Here is a 15,115-nt window from a genome sequence, read left to right as displayed (position 1 = left end):
TCCTTGTACACAAACTCGCTCAGGTCTGTCATTAGCCCGCATGGTTTTTCATACCACTGCTACGCTGACGACACCCAACTAATTCTGTCCTTTCCCCGCTCAGAGACCCAGGTCGTCGCACGCATGTCTGCTTGCCTAGCAGACATCTCTCAGTGGATGTCTGCTCATCACCTCAAGCTCAACCTTGACAAGACTGAACTGCTTTTCCTTCCGGGAAAATATTGTCCCACTCTTGACCTAACAATCAACATCTGCACCTCTGTTGTTTCCCCGACTCAGACTGCAAGGAATCTGGGTGTGGTCCTAGATAACAAACTGTCATTCACTGCAAACATTGCTGCAACAACCCGCTGCTGCAGATACACGCTTTACAACATCAGGAGGATACGTCCCCAGCTGACCCAGACATCAGCGCAGGTTCTGGTCCAGGCCCTCGTCATCTCACGCCTAGACTACTGCAACTCCCTCCTGGCTGGTCTACCTGCATGTGCCATCCGACCTCTGCAGCTCATCCAGAATGCAGCGGCTCGTCTGGTCTTCAACCTTCCTAAATTCTCCCACACCACACCACTCCTCCGCTCCCTTCACTGGCTTCCAGTAACTGCTAGAATCCACTTCAAGACACTGGTACTTGCGTACCATGCTGCGAATGGATCTGGCCCTTCCTACATCCAGGCCATGGTTAAACCGTACACCCCAGCACGTGCACTCCGCTCTGCATCGGCCAAACAGCTCGCTGCACCCGCACAGCGAGGGGGACCCAAGTTCCCGTCAGCAAAAACACGTGGGTTTGCTATCCTGGCTCCAAAATCGTGGAATGAGCTCCCCATTGAAATCAGGACAGCAGAAAGCTTACACATCTTCCGGCGCAAACTGAAAACTCATCTCTTTGGACTCCACTTCGAGCGATTGAATTACTAACAAAGCACTTATATACTAATAAAGGGCTGGCTTTCTAAAGCCAGTTGAGTAGCACTTGAAATGTTTGGCTCTATGAAACCTGATGGACTTATATGATTCTGTTTTCTTCAAGGTTGTATCTTCCTGGTCGAATGCACTTATTGTAAGTCGCTTTGGATAAAAGCGTCAGCTAAATGCAATGTAATGTAATGTATTCAGCAGTATTCACTTTCTCCACTAAACGGCTCACTGCAGCTCCTCCCTCCCCCCCCCCCCCCGCCCCTCTGTGATTTCCTTGTTTAGCGATACACAGCCAAACACAGCCAAACTCAAACTGAACACACACAAAGTCACAGCCGAAATAAAAACTATAAGTGTGGCTTGATATTGAGTAAGAAAAAGGTTGATAAACGCTGTGAGAATGGGTCTGCAGAGAGAATTTCGCACGATCCCAACTGTCTTTTATCAGCCTGCAGCACGGAGCAGAAATCAGCAGGGCTGCCTGCACTGAGTGTGTGTGTGTGTGGATTGGTCAATTTGGACCAATCAGCGGGGGCTTAACGTAACGGCTAAGCGGACGTAACGTAACGGCTCCACGGATTGGCCCATTTAGTTCTGGGTACGTGCTTTCGTAAGCACGTACCCGGAAGAATCAAATTGATGATGACGTCATGATGACGTTTCACCAACGAGGCGTTTTGGGGAGGTATTTTCTGTTTTAGAGTTTTACTCGCTACAGGGTGTACTTTGAGGGTTTTGACTCTGCACACCGTTTACATGCAGAAAAACCTTCATAACACACAAGGGGACGGGTAATAACTGGAAAAGCATGACATGTGACCTTTAAAACTTTAAAAATATCTTCCCGGGGGGGCATACCTCCGGACCCCCCTAGAGGATGTGACGTCCACCCCCCATTCTATTGTGTATTCCTTAGATACTCTATTGATCTTTATCTTTTCTATTGTACGATTCTCTGGCTGGGGCGCCAACTCAAATCTCGCCTAGGGCTGCAAATTGTCTAGAGCCGGCCCTGGGTTGAGGGCTATGACGTAAGGGTATGAGGCCCATTTATCATTGTAAACTAAATAGAAATGTTATTTTAAAACTACAGTGTTGTTGTGTGTTGAATTTTCTAGACTAAAGATCACCCCACCATTATGTCAACTCCGCTGTGAGAGCCACGAGGTGTGTTTTGAAATCCCTTTGTTCTTCAGGTTAAAGGTTGGATCAGTTGCCATCTTGTCTTGCCCTCATGTTCACAATTAACCACACGGCAGTCGCCATTTCGTGAAATGCTAATTGAAAGTACTCAGTTTGTTTTATCAAAACCCAATCTGATTTTGGAATTTTGCTTGCTTGTGTGTATTGGCGGTTTTTTGAAATATTCCTTTTTGCAAATGTGTTTTGGCGGTTATGTGCTGTGTTGTTTTACCATAGTGTAATTTTCTTCCCATTTTTAAGAAGGAAAATAAACTTTTTCTTGTTGAATTGAGGTCAGTTTTGCAACAGTTGTCCCTAGTGGATTGAACTGTAAATTACAACAGCGCACTCTGCTGGTATTACAGAATTATTACACAGATAGAGGAAACACCTCTTAGGAAAAATTCAATTGCATTTTGAAGTTTAATTTTAAGTGTTATAAATAAACACATGTTTGATCGCCAAGATAGAATTGCAAGTGGTTTGTAATTATAAGATAAGAAACTTTAAATAATTCAAATAAGACTATAGAATATTCAAAAAGCTAACACAAGTTATGACATTTACATAACTCCATACACTTCGGTATTGAAGGATTATTTGAATTATTTGAAGTATTAAAGTAACGGGGTATGACAGGAAAGTAAAATCTAGTATATTCCTTTAATGCCACCTTATTTATATTCATGTGTGTTAAATTAGAAAGGACAAAGTATCTTTTCCTCTCCCAATATATTGAGGTGAATTCTGTGTGTTCAGAGAAGGATGGGAGCAGGAGATCTCCATATTTGGGAATAGTGCCAGACGCTGGAATGCTTCCCTCGTAAAAGAAGGATGGGTGTGTGTGACACAATCTTGTAGCAGATGTGTATGTGTTTTCATTGAAGTAAATATAAATGCTACATGATTACTGGTCAACTATACCTCTGTTCTTATTCTTTCATGTGTGGGTACTAAATGGCTACAAACATTGTGGAGAAATTAGCTTAAACATCTTTTATTACTCTATATGAAATGGAAGCAGTTTTATGATAGGGACGAGAGAGCTGGGGGAGGGACGCATTCCAGGAGTTTCAGCATGTCAATTGTCAGGGGAATCGACTTGTTTTCAATAGAGGTGTGTGGTTAGTTACTTTGTGTTAATAATAGCAGTATGTGTAAAGGAAGCTGGAAATATACAATGTGAAACCTTTTATTTGAAGTAAAGATGTGAACAATAGCTCAAACAAATGGAGGGGCTATAGGTAAGCCTGTGAGAAGTTTGACTATTTGAAAAGCATCTCTAATACTGCTTAAGAGCATAGGTAATGTGTTCCTCGTTGTTATTTATATGAAAGTAATTAACATGTATTACGTATATTTAGCCAACTATAACAACTATATCTTAAAACATACTTTTAACTTGTGTGTGGCAGTCAGGAGGCGGGAAGATGGACAAAGGGCCATAAAGGAGATGTGTGTGTGCTGGCTGCAAGATGTGAAATAAGATAAGGAAACTTGTTGTTTAGAGCAGGTTCGTACCAGACACCAAGAGGTGTCTGGTCTTCGTCAAACTGAATGAGACTTTTTGTTTCCGGGTTTCTTCTGCTGTGTCGCACTGATTGGGTGCGACAGGCCATGTGTTCGTCTCTGCCAATAAGATGACCTCTGGGGGAAAGCACGTACACCTCCTCCTCCTGTGTTTTAGTATGAAAGACTGTGTTTTCCTTTGGTTCGCGCTCTTGTTTTTCACCAGCCGTTCCTGAGACCTGTCTCACACACGTGGTAGAACCTGAGCCCGGAGTACTCTGCAGAGTGCTTCGTGATTTCTTTGTATTTGTATCGTTACTGTATATCATTAAAGCAGGATTATTGTTTCACTTGCATTCTGGTGTTTATTAATCCCTCCCTTTTCCCGAATTCACCTAGCTTGTCAAACGACACGCGGAGACGAGGTTGGTTTGCAACATCCTCAAATCTCCAACAAATGGTGAACCCGACGTTTCTGAGTGGGGTGTTTTCGGGGAAGAGACCACCAGCGGCAAGCGGACGGAATAGTCCAGGGCTAAACATCTCGGCCTCTTCTGACAACTACAAACAGAGCTCTGTACAATAGGCTACCAGGTGAGCAAACACGATTTAATTCGAAACCTGTGATTTGACCATATTCCAAATTTTAGGGTTGTCAGACGAAGTTTACAGTGTTTTTTTATAGTAACAATGCAAATGCGTGTTTTAGTTGTTAAAACCGAATATTGAGTTTCGGCAGGCCAGAAGGGTATTAAAGTCCCTGGCTTGGAAGTGGAGGTATAAGAGTCCCCACAGTTAAAATCGGATATCAAGTTCCGACAGGCCAGAAGGGTATTAAAGTCCCTGGCTTGGAAGTGGTGGTGTTGAGTCCCCACAGTTAGACTGTCTAAGAGTAGTCAGTTGGTTGTATTAAGTCTCCATATAAGACTGACCCAAAATAACGAATCCACAGCTCGACGGGGCTGGAGATGAGTTATTTGTTATAAGTGATCCAAAGGAGAGTAACGCAAACTTCAGAAAGTCATTCTGAAGTGACCGGGCCTCACTATATCCTTTGGTGTGTTGTGAATATTTACTGGTAACAAGGACAGTAAGTCAGATCAATAGATATGAACTCTGTGAATATTTAATGGTAACAGAAACAGCCTAAGTCAGATGAATAGATACGAAGTCATAATGTAAGGAGAATTTTAACGAGAGGAGCGTGAGTTAAGAGCTTACGAGGACAGTGGGTTCAAGCAGAAATATTGAATAAAAGGATAGCAGAAGTGTTCATTGTTGAAAGAAGCCCCCCTTTTCCAAAGGAGAGGCTGAGAGCTACAGCAGGGGAGAGAGACGGGGGTGTCAGTATTTGTCTGTGAAAGTTCCCCCCACCCTTTTTCCTCTCGAGAGCAGCAGCAGCAGCCCGGAGTGTGTCTGCTTGCTTTTTTCTCTAGTGATCTGAAGTTGGAGCGAAATACATAGAAAATGAACAGATCAAGGTGTGATTTGAAGTGGTAGATATATTGAAATAAATAAGAAACAATGGTTTGCTGCTATTTAAATATAGTCTTTGAGAACTGATTGATACCGTTGCATTGCGTTGTGAATTTCATGGTATTTGTCATTAACTAAGGATTGTACTTAATTATATTCCAAGGGGAAAATTATATTAAATACAGGAACAAAAGAGTAGAAAGTAAAGAGAAGATTTTTGTGAGTTCGTCAGAGGGAATCTGTTAATGTTTAAGCATGACAGAGGTCCTGCACGAGGTTTTGCTCCAGGCATCTCACACGGTTACACAAAGGGGTGATTTATGAGAAACTTGTGGTCAGGAGAAATGAGATGTTTTGGAGAGTAGACAGAGAGAGAGAGAAAAGTAAGGTTGTTGCTAAAATATAGAGAGTAAAAGTTATATAAAGTTAACTACTATTCGGGAGAATGTCATATTGTTGAATGAGTAACCTAAAATAAGTGAAGATGGTGAAATAGTTTTATTAAGGATACAACCGGTAACAACTGATTAAATACACAGTGATGGTGTACATGAACATTGAGAGTAGATTAAGTTGTTTTGTTCTTCATGCTTTTCACCAGAAGTCATTTGAATTGTTATTATTTTTAAGTCGTGTTGTTTTGTGTTATATTTCTAGACTATAATGTACCCACATGCATGTGGTTTCTTTGTCCCAGTTCATTTTAAAGTCAGCCGCCTCATGGCTAAATCTATTTGACCCCATGAGGTCAAGAGTCATTCTGTTAGACCACCATCTTGTGAAAGACAAATCATTGTTCTTTTGTCACATTTTGAATTAGAAAAGAGTTCATTTTGCTAGATCAATTTATCTATAAATGTTGTAGTGGGAGTTTTGTGTTTGCTAACATTTTTAGGAACGACAACACTAGGAGATGAGTAAACTCAAGAATCCGTGGAGTGTAAATACATTGAGAAAAACACATTTTTATACTCTAACTTTTTGCACATCATAGATAAGGTATTTAGACAATATAAATAAATATTCACCAAAAGTAATAAGTAAAATGGAAAGTAGACATGGGCCTACACTTGAGTCAAAGTATATTACTGTGATCTGATCAGTGTGCTCTGCAGGTTTACTATTGTTCTAAGTAACAGTGGGATTTAAAATATTGGAGAAAGTATGGAGATGTTCTTTCGTAGTGTGTGAAATATGTGATGCTTGAAACAGGTATTTCAATTTATGGAAGAAAATGGTTTCCTGAAAGAGTCAGGTTGGGTAGATATGTAACAATGGATGAAACAATTTATAGAGGGAGTTTTTGTAATATCATTAGTAGACATTAATGGTGTTGTTTAGATGGCATTTAGCAACTAAGACAGATAGTATGATTAGAAAGAGACAGAGTGGAAAGGGTTGGATTGATTCAATCTCAGTGTGCTAGATTTCTTATGGATAATGCGTCCCGGGACCTGGACTCCCCCTCTGAGTTAGAAAGGCTACGACCCCGTCCCTCCAAGCAGACAAAAGACCCAACCCAAAAGGAGGCTCCTCCTTCTCCATCAAACAGACAGAGAACCGGAGCTGAACCGTCTCCACCTGAGGCATCCAGAACCAAACCGCTTGCTGACATACAGAAATACTCTCATCAGTCCCTCAGACAGGGCATGAAGCTGAGCCACGAGATTTGGCACAGGAGCAGAGTGGGGGACATGAGAGCAGAATCCGCCCTCCATGAAGCAGCAGAGAGACTGTAAAGGGGAGATGAAATGCAAAGCAGTGCAAGAACAGTGGCATGATGTGGGCTGCAGATGTGACTGGGCCAAAGGCTGCCTAAAACAGTTACAGCGGATGGATTCAAGAGCTGATGGACTGAAGAGAAGACAGAATGAGAGGAGTTGGCATAGTCGATTTGAAGTGAGGAGGTCGGGGTCACGGCTTGAGACAACCAGGGGAGGAGAAAAGGAAAACGGGAATGAGTGAGTTTACACATAAACACACTTATTCACAAAACGCGCATAGAAGACACCACATTTAAAGAACTTGAATTGACTTGATAAATAAGTAAAGATAAAAAGAGGTATTAACCATGAATTAATCGATTGGTAAATTCAAAATAGCAGTAAAGAGGAAACTATTAATGTCAAATGAGAAAATCATCCTAAAAACACACTGAGGGTTAAAGGGGGAGACATGAGGGAAATATGCACTACACTTTAAGCAGGGGGTGTTTTGGAGTAGCACAGTGTAGAACCATATTCTTCAATCTTTCCATCATATTAATAAATTATTCTTCAAGAGATTTTTATTCATGTGTGAATAAAGCAGTGATTTCATTTGTTACAATATTGATTTCACCATTGTGGCATAGTTATTACCATAGGAGGGCTTTAGGATGGAAACTGTTTTTAATCCTTGATAGAGTAAAGGGTGATGGTTGCATGTTCGGACACCCAAGGTTCCACACACTGCTAAAGAGTTTAACATTGTTTTTAAGTAGACCAGAATTGAAGATAAATGAGTATAATGAGCTATGAAATGCAGAGCTACACAGATCCTAGTAATGTTTTGACTTAAGATAATAGTTATGTACACAAGTTTCTGAATTAGATTTCTTAGACATTTTAATACTACTTAGTTGTAAATAAATTGCAGTAGTAGTAGTACTATTATGAAGTGAGTTTTGTACCAAGTTGCAGGAAATGTGGGAAGCAGCCGTCCCGATGACAAGTTAGAGATATCTGACTTAAGGTGGTAATCGTGAATTGATAAATGATGGCGCTCCATATATGACTGATTTTTGTAGACAGAGGATACTGGCCTATGCTGAAATATCAAAGTCTCTGCAGAGCACGACACATGGCCAATGAATCTGAGACCAAATGACCTTTGACCCTGACTGACAGTGTGACTTGAGAAAAGCACTATCAATGACTGACTCTGGGGCTTACCGAACTTGACTTTACAACCTGACAGTGTGGGTGTGAATGAATTTCTGCATGTGATCAGTGTAACTGCATGATTCTAAAACAATAACTAACCGAGCATGTCTTTGGACTAATACATTATTTTGGAGTTCCATGGGAAACACAGGTTTCCTACAATTTCACACATTTGGAAAAACGCACATGTGACCCGTTTCTAATTCCCACAGGAGTTGGCGGTTTGCAAACGTAAAACTCAAACTAAAATCTAAAGATTCTGTTTCTTTTAGGACTGCCAGCTGGAAATGAACACTTATTTTCCCTGGAGTGTTTACTGTGAAAGATGATGGATATACTTTTGTGAATGATGTTTGGTATTTTCTTATAACCACTGGTTACCTGAAGGTTTTCTTCCCATACAGGATTTTATTACACATGTTTACATGTGTAAAAAGGGGGAGTGTGGGATATTTTCATTTAGGGACTGGAAGAAACCTGCCGCCCCAACTCAGATGTTCAATCTGACCATTGATTGACAGTTTTAGATTTAACCTGCTCCATATCTGGGGATAAGATACTGTTTGATGAATGTTGACATGTTTCTAATATTGATTGAGTTATAACAGGTAACACAGATGCAGAATCAGTGGCCAAGGGGCTACTGAGAGAGAGGTAATTCCAGAATGAGAATGAGAAGGTGAACTGTGATAATGAAAACAATTTGGTAATATTTCAACAGGTATTAAAGTAACTGAGGTTTGAAATGTAGAAAGAACATATTACAGCTAAGTTAAAACATAGTAATGTAATGAGATAGAATTTAATTTAGACAACATCTTGTAACTAGTCTGGTAAAGAAGTAAAAGCCATAGACTGTTTAGATCATTATGGGGATGTACATTTAATTTAAAGTCATAATAGAAAGACATTTGATGACAGTATGTTGGATTTCTGTATTCATTTTTCAGCTTGATAATATCCAAGCAGTGACAGGTAGAAGCAGTCTCGCCTGGAAATTATTCACTTTGTCAGTATCATGATTTTAGTTGTTTTTAATCCATAACATTAGTGTGTTTCTTTACCAGAAACATTAGCAGTTCATATTATATTTAGATTTTAAATGGGATCTCAAGGATTTCATTTATAATAACACAGATGCTGGTCAGGAATTCAGAGCTATTGAGATATGTTATTTAGTTCAACTGAAGATGTTGGGGTTTATTTTGTTGACACAGGCCAAGTATTAGAATTCTGAAGCGGCCTACCAGTGGTGGGTCAAACACCTGAGGGCCCAGAAGCACTGAGCGTAGACTTGAGGGGTGGGTATCAGATTTCTCCACACAGGTTGCTGACGCCAAAAGGGGGACCCGAGGAGCAGGAGGCCGACACAGCGGAGTTCGTCAGGCCTACGTGACTCAACCCCAGGCTCTCCGGCCTCTACAGAGTGACCCAGAGGACATCTCATGCCGTCCGCCGAGGAGCAAAGGGGGACATCTGGTACTACTGGAGCCAGTGTGCGGCGAGGAACACTCCGGCTAGGACCTTGGAGGACATCAGGATGGACCTGGCTATCGTCAACGCGGACATCCCTACAGCAGACGACTTGGAAGCAGGCATCAGCGGACTGGAGGAGAAGGACCTCGCGGACATCCCTACAGTAGACGACTTGGAAGCAGGCATCAGCGGACTGGAGGAGAAGGACCTCGCGGACATCCCTACAGCAGACGACTTGGAAGCTGGCATCAGCGGGCTGGGGGACTTCTCGAGGCAGCAGAGGAGTCTACTTCTCTCTGATCAGATTCATCAGTTCCACCTTTGAAGGAAAGGCCGCATCTCCCCCTCCCTATCAGCTGCCCTTGTTGCCGTATTCCGCTGAGGGGGGGGCCCTGATGATTCAACAACACGCAAGGATGCTGCTGTCTGGCACTCAGGCTCTCACTCTGATAGTTTCTTCACTGTCATTGGAGGTTGTTTTCTGTTCTCAAAGGTTTAATGAAGGGGGACAGACACAGTATCAAAGAATGACAGTAGTTTGTTTCAAATGTCTTATGTGTGTTGGTCTCGTTAATGCGAGACCAAAAAGGGGGAAATGAAGGATTATTTGAATTATTTGAAGTATTAAAGTAACGGGGTATGACAGGAAAGTAAAATCTAGTATATTCCTTTAATGCCACCTTATTTATATTCATGTGTGTTAAATTAGAAAGGACAAAGTATCTTTTCCTCTCCCAATATATTGAGGTGAATTCTGTGTGTTCAGAGAAGGATGGGAGCAGGAGATCTCCATATTTGGGAATAGTGCCAGACGCTGGAATGCTTCCCTCGTAAAAGAAGGATGGGTGTGTGTGACACAATCTTGTAGCAGATGTGTATGTGTTTTCATTGAAGTAAATATAAATGCTACATGATTACTGGTCAACTATACCTCTGTTCTTATTCTTTCATGTGTGGGTACTAAATGGCTACAAACATTGTGGAGAAATTAGCTTAAACATCTTTTATTACTCTATATGAAATGGAAGCAGTTTTATGATAGGGACGAGAGAGCTGGGGGAGGGACGCATTCCAGGAGTTTCAGCATGTCAATTGTCAGGGGAATCGACTTGTTTTCAATAGAGGTGTGTGGTTAGTTACTTTGTGTTAATAATAGCAGTATGTGTAAAGGAAGCTGGAAATATACAATGTGAAACCTTTTATTTGAAGTAAAGATGTGAACAATAGCTCAAACAAATGGAGGGGCTATAGGTAAGCCTGTGAGAAGTTTGACTATTTGAAAAGCATCTCTAATACTGCTTAAGAGCATAGGTAATGTGTTCCTCGTTGTTATTTATATGAAAGTAATTAACATGTATTACGTATATTTAGCCAACTATAACAACTATATCTTAAAACATACTTTTAACTTGTGTGTGGCAGTCAGGAGGCGGGAAGATGGACAAAGGGCCATAAAGGAGATGTGTGTGTGCTGGCTGCAAGATGTGAAATAAGATAAGGAAACTTGTTGTTTAGAGCAGGTTCGTACCAGACACCAAGAGGTGTCTGGTCTTCGTCAAACTGAATGAGACTTTTTGTTTCCGGGTTTCTTCTGCTGTGTCGCACTGATTGGGTGCGACAGGCCATGTGTTCGTCTCTGCCAATAAGATGACCTCTGGGGGAAAGCACGTACACCTCCTCCTCCTGTGTTTTAGTATGAAAGACTGTGTTTTCCTTTGGTTCGCGCTCTTGTTTTTCACCAGCCGTTCCTGAGACCTGTCTCACACTGGGGGTAGAACCTGAGCCCGGAGTACTCTGCAGAGTGCTTCGTGATTTCTTTGTATTTGTATCGTTACTATATATCATTAAAGCAAGATTATTGTTTAACTTGTATTCTGGTGTTTCTTAATCCCTTTATTCTCCCGAATTCAGCCGGCTTAGCAAACGACACGCGGAGACGAGGTTGGTTTTCAACATCCTCCAAATCTCCAACAGTATGTACTGTACACAGTAGATTTTCACCAGATTTCTAATTTTAAAAGTCAAAACCATACACTGTACAATTTTTATTTTTAACATTTCATATTTTAAAATTTGCATAATTTTTATATTTTAATTCACTTTATTAATATTTCCCCCCAAAAAAAAAAAAAAATCTATAACTTAAAAAAAAAAAAAAAAAAAAAAAACCTTGAGCAACTAAAAAACAAACAAACCCAGATTTAAAGTTAAGTTCGGATGACATAGGATATTATTTATCAGGAACGAAGGTGCTAGTCGGAGGATTAGTGCTTCGATCTTTGATAACTTCGTTCGAATAGGAAGAGAGCATGTCACCGAAAGAAACTAAGTTGAGACCAGACGCAGAGCCAGTCTCAACTGCAGATATCAAGGAAAGGGTAAAAATCAGATCAGATGCTTTGACCTTTCCAAGTAAAAGACAGAAGAGATGGAACCAAATAGAGAAACTGTTGGAACAGTGGCAAACAAGAGGACTGATTCCAGCAGATGATCAACCTGGACCAACAAAAGCCCATAGAAGAACAGTACTCCACTATGAGCACGAAAAATGCCTACAACAGCTAACCATGGAGGGAAGCTGAAAAAGGATTTATAAGAGATACAAGTCTGATACTCCACCTGGAATATGCCAGCCTATTGGCAGACAGCATAAATGTGGTCCAAGTAGCAGACCTGGCAGTGAGGGAAGACATAGCAGAAAAAAACAAAGAGGCTCCAGTTATCCAAACTCCGAAGCTGTATCTAAGCTTGGCCGAAGTCCCTCCTCCCTCCCCGAATGTTGGTTTTATAGGAGAAGTCTTGCAGTTGAATGGAGTCTCCACGGACAAACATCTCAAATAATTTGCGTATGAAGTAAGAATGCTAACCAGTAAATCAAAAAACTTGATGGAAGAGAACATACGATTAGAAGAAATCACAGAAGAAAGACGACGACAAAGAGAAACACAAAAGACAGAAATGGTAGCATTACAACTGAGACTCTTGAAGATACAAATAGCTGAGAAAGATACCGAAGCTAATAAAAAAAAGAAAGCGGCAAGGCAAATGGCAGCTACATCAAAGATGGCCAAAGAACCAGAGAAGGCAGGGCAAACACCTCAAACAGTTCAACCTCGAGTAGTGCCAGAGATTCAGATGCAGAACCGACAAAAAGGAGGAAGAGGTTTCCGGTTTGAGAGATGTTACCATTGCTGCCAAATGGGACATTGGTCCAGAGAGAGTCTGCAGAACAATACACCAAATAACGGCCCTCCATGCATTTACCCCAGGGGAGGTTTCCACGACAGAAGCAGGGGGTCCCAGGGATGTCAAAGATGAACAGCATCGCCAAACATGAACCAAATACCACTGACAGCCTGGTATCAACCACAACAATGAGGAAGTTCAGAGGGCCAGACCACAAGGTGATGCATCTTCAGCACAAGGGTATTTAGAAAACCAGCTACATAGAGCCACATATGTCACCACAGGAGGGAGAGGTTGAATGTTATTTAAAAGATAGTGAGTAGAATATTGCATTTACACATAGAGCATCCACAGATTAGAAGTAGCAGAGTTGAACATTTAGCAGACTATTTTTGTAATTATGAGAAGGATACAGATTACAAGTGATGTTGTTCCCCCACACAGAAAACTATTGTGTCGACACAGCTAGTGAGGTCAAGACGATGGGCTTCCACCCCAAATATGCAAGGGGCGGCAATACACCTGACGTGAAGCTGTCCAGACCTGAAAACAGAAACTCGATTCTGCTGTGGTGAGGTCTGGCTACAAAGGGAGGTGTTCCAATAGGGTGGCTTGTCTCAAACCAGTGAAGAAGTCAACAAGAACCCAGCTGAACTAGAGAGTGACTGTTAGCGGGAGAACTGTGACGGAGCGACAGAGACTGGCCCAACATTTTCCAGCCAGTACATAGATAGACCCCGTCAGAAGACCGGGGCTGTGTTTAAAGGGGAACTTCATTTATTCTTAGCCAGAAGTGTAGTTTTTAATCAAACAATTATGTGATTTATGGAGTCAGATTACATTTTTCTCATAAACACAATTTTATAATCGGAGTGCTCTAAACAAAGTCAAAAATCCTACATCCAAACGGAATAAATATAATTAATTATTATTAATACGTTAAGTCTTGTTCATTCTTTTTCACTTTTATTAAATGTTTGATATTTCCTGCACAGACCCTTTCATACCGGCAATGCGCGATAGAAACAACAGAAAGTGTGACAGTTTAAAGAACCTGTGACAGCATCCCAACAACTGTTGTGCAATGAAATATTGGGCTACTAGTCATCTCGAACCGTCAGTTTAAAAAATAAGGTGCGATATCGCTCCGATAAATATCAATAATTTCGAACATTGCGGGGAAATTCCTTCGACTCATTTTGAAGTTTTGGGGGAAGCTGGAAGTGATGTCAATGCGGGAACGCTTCACTGTGCAGCGAGAGAACCAAACACGGACAAAGTTTGTTGTCATGCGTAGAAATGGTGAATTTCTGAGTTTAGGCACGTTAATAACGTTTTAATGAAGTTGACTACAGTATATTCATATTTGGCAGTGCTTTCATGTCAATTCGGGGAACATAAACATAAATGATCGTGGTGAAGATGATGATTAAATTAGGATTAAAAATCGGTAGTGAGAGCTGCTGAATTTTCTCCCGTAGGATGTGATATAAAAACAAATCGATTATTTTTGTAGTTGTAAACTCAAGTGGATGAAACTACATTTATTAGTGCTTTCATGTCAATTCGGCGAACATATGATACATTAAATGATCGTGAGGAAGATGATTTAAAAATCCTTTGTTTGAGCCGGTCTGCATTTCCTGATCAGAAAACAAACCGATGCTTTTTGTAGTTGTAGTACACCAACATGGATTAAACGTGTGGTTTTTTTACCACAATGTTGGGGAAATTAATGGATAAAATTATTATTATTCCCACTCCGGTCAGGACACTAGGTCCACCGTTCCCCCAGCAGCGAGGCTCCCCTCGTTGACAGTTTACGTGGGCTGGGCTGGGTGCAGTGGCGGACTGGCCATCTTGTCTGTCAAAATACATCTTACGTTTCTAACTTGCAATATCATTATTTCCGATCTCTTCACTCCAGAAGAGCGATCTCCCTGTGTCTCTCTGTGTACGGGGGGCGGGGCCTAACAGACATGCTGCAGCCAACACAAACCTACATACTGGGGGTTGGGAGATCACAGGAGGGGGGGGGAGCTGTGGAATGTGAGCATCCCCCTTGGGACACTTACTCCACACATTCCGATGGCCAATTGGCTTTAAACAAAGAGTTTGCAACATGGGGGGTGGGGACTTCTCAAAAAAGAAAATGCAGATATAATTCACTCTCTCGACTCGCTGGTATCTCGAGCTGAGCGCTCATTGGTGGTTTGTACCCGCTGCTGATGAAACTCTCCATTGGCTCGGCAAAAGTTTGTTGTTGTTTTGTGTCAGTTTTACGTCGCCACTTCCATTCACATTTTTCATCATTGTTCCACAATGTTGATCATGAAATTAATATCCATATATTTTATACTATACTACATCCCAACCCTACCGATTTGGGCGGTAGTCTACCGCTTTTGACATGTTTCTACCGCCTACCGACTTAGCTGGCT

The 15,115-nt window shown here is 41.4% G+C and overlaps 1 long non-coding RNA gene across 1 annotated transcript; it reads right to left on the bottom strand.

The window, feature by feature from the left end:
* Positions 1–2,836: 2,836 nt before the first annotated feature.
* On the bottom strand, positions 2,837–11,317 carry LOC307034358. The gene is made up of 2 exons (XR_013806869.1): positions 9,697–11,317; positions 2,837–9,633 (listed from the first exon to the last, which is right to left on the bottom strand). It is a non-coding gene; the product is annotated as an uncharacterized lncRNA (long non-coding RNA).
* Positions 11,318–15,115: the final 3,798 nt, after the last annotated feature.

This window comes from Notothenia rossii (genome assembly GCF_949606895.1).
Source record: "Notothenia rossii genome assembly, chromosome: 3".
Taxonomy (NCBI): Eukaryota; Metazoa; Chordata; class Actinopteri; order Perciformes; family Nototheniidae; genus Notothenia; species Notothenia rossii.
The sequence above is the reverse complement of the archived record's forward strand: the minus strand, read 5'-3'. Positions and strand labels throughout refer to the sequence as shown.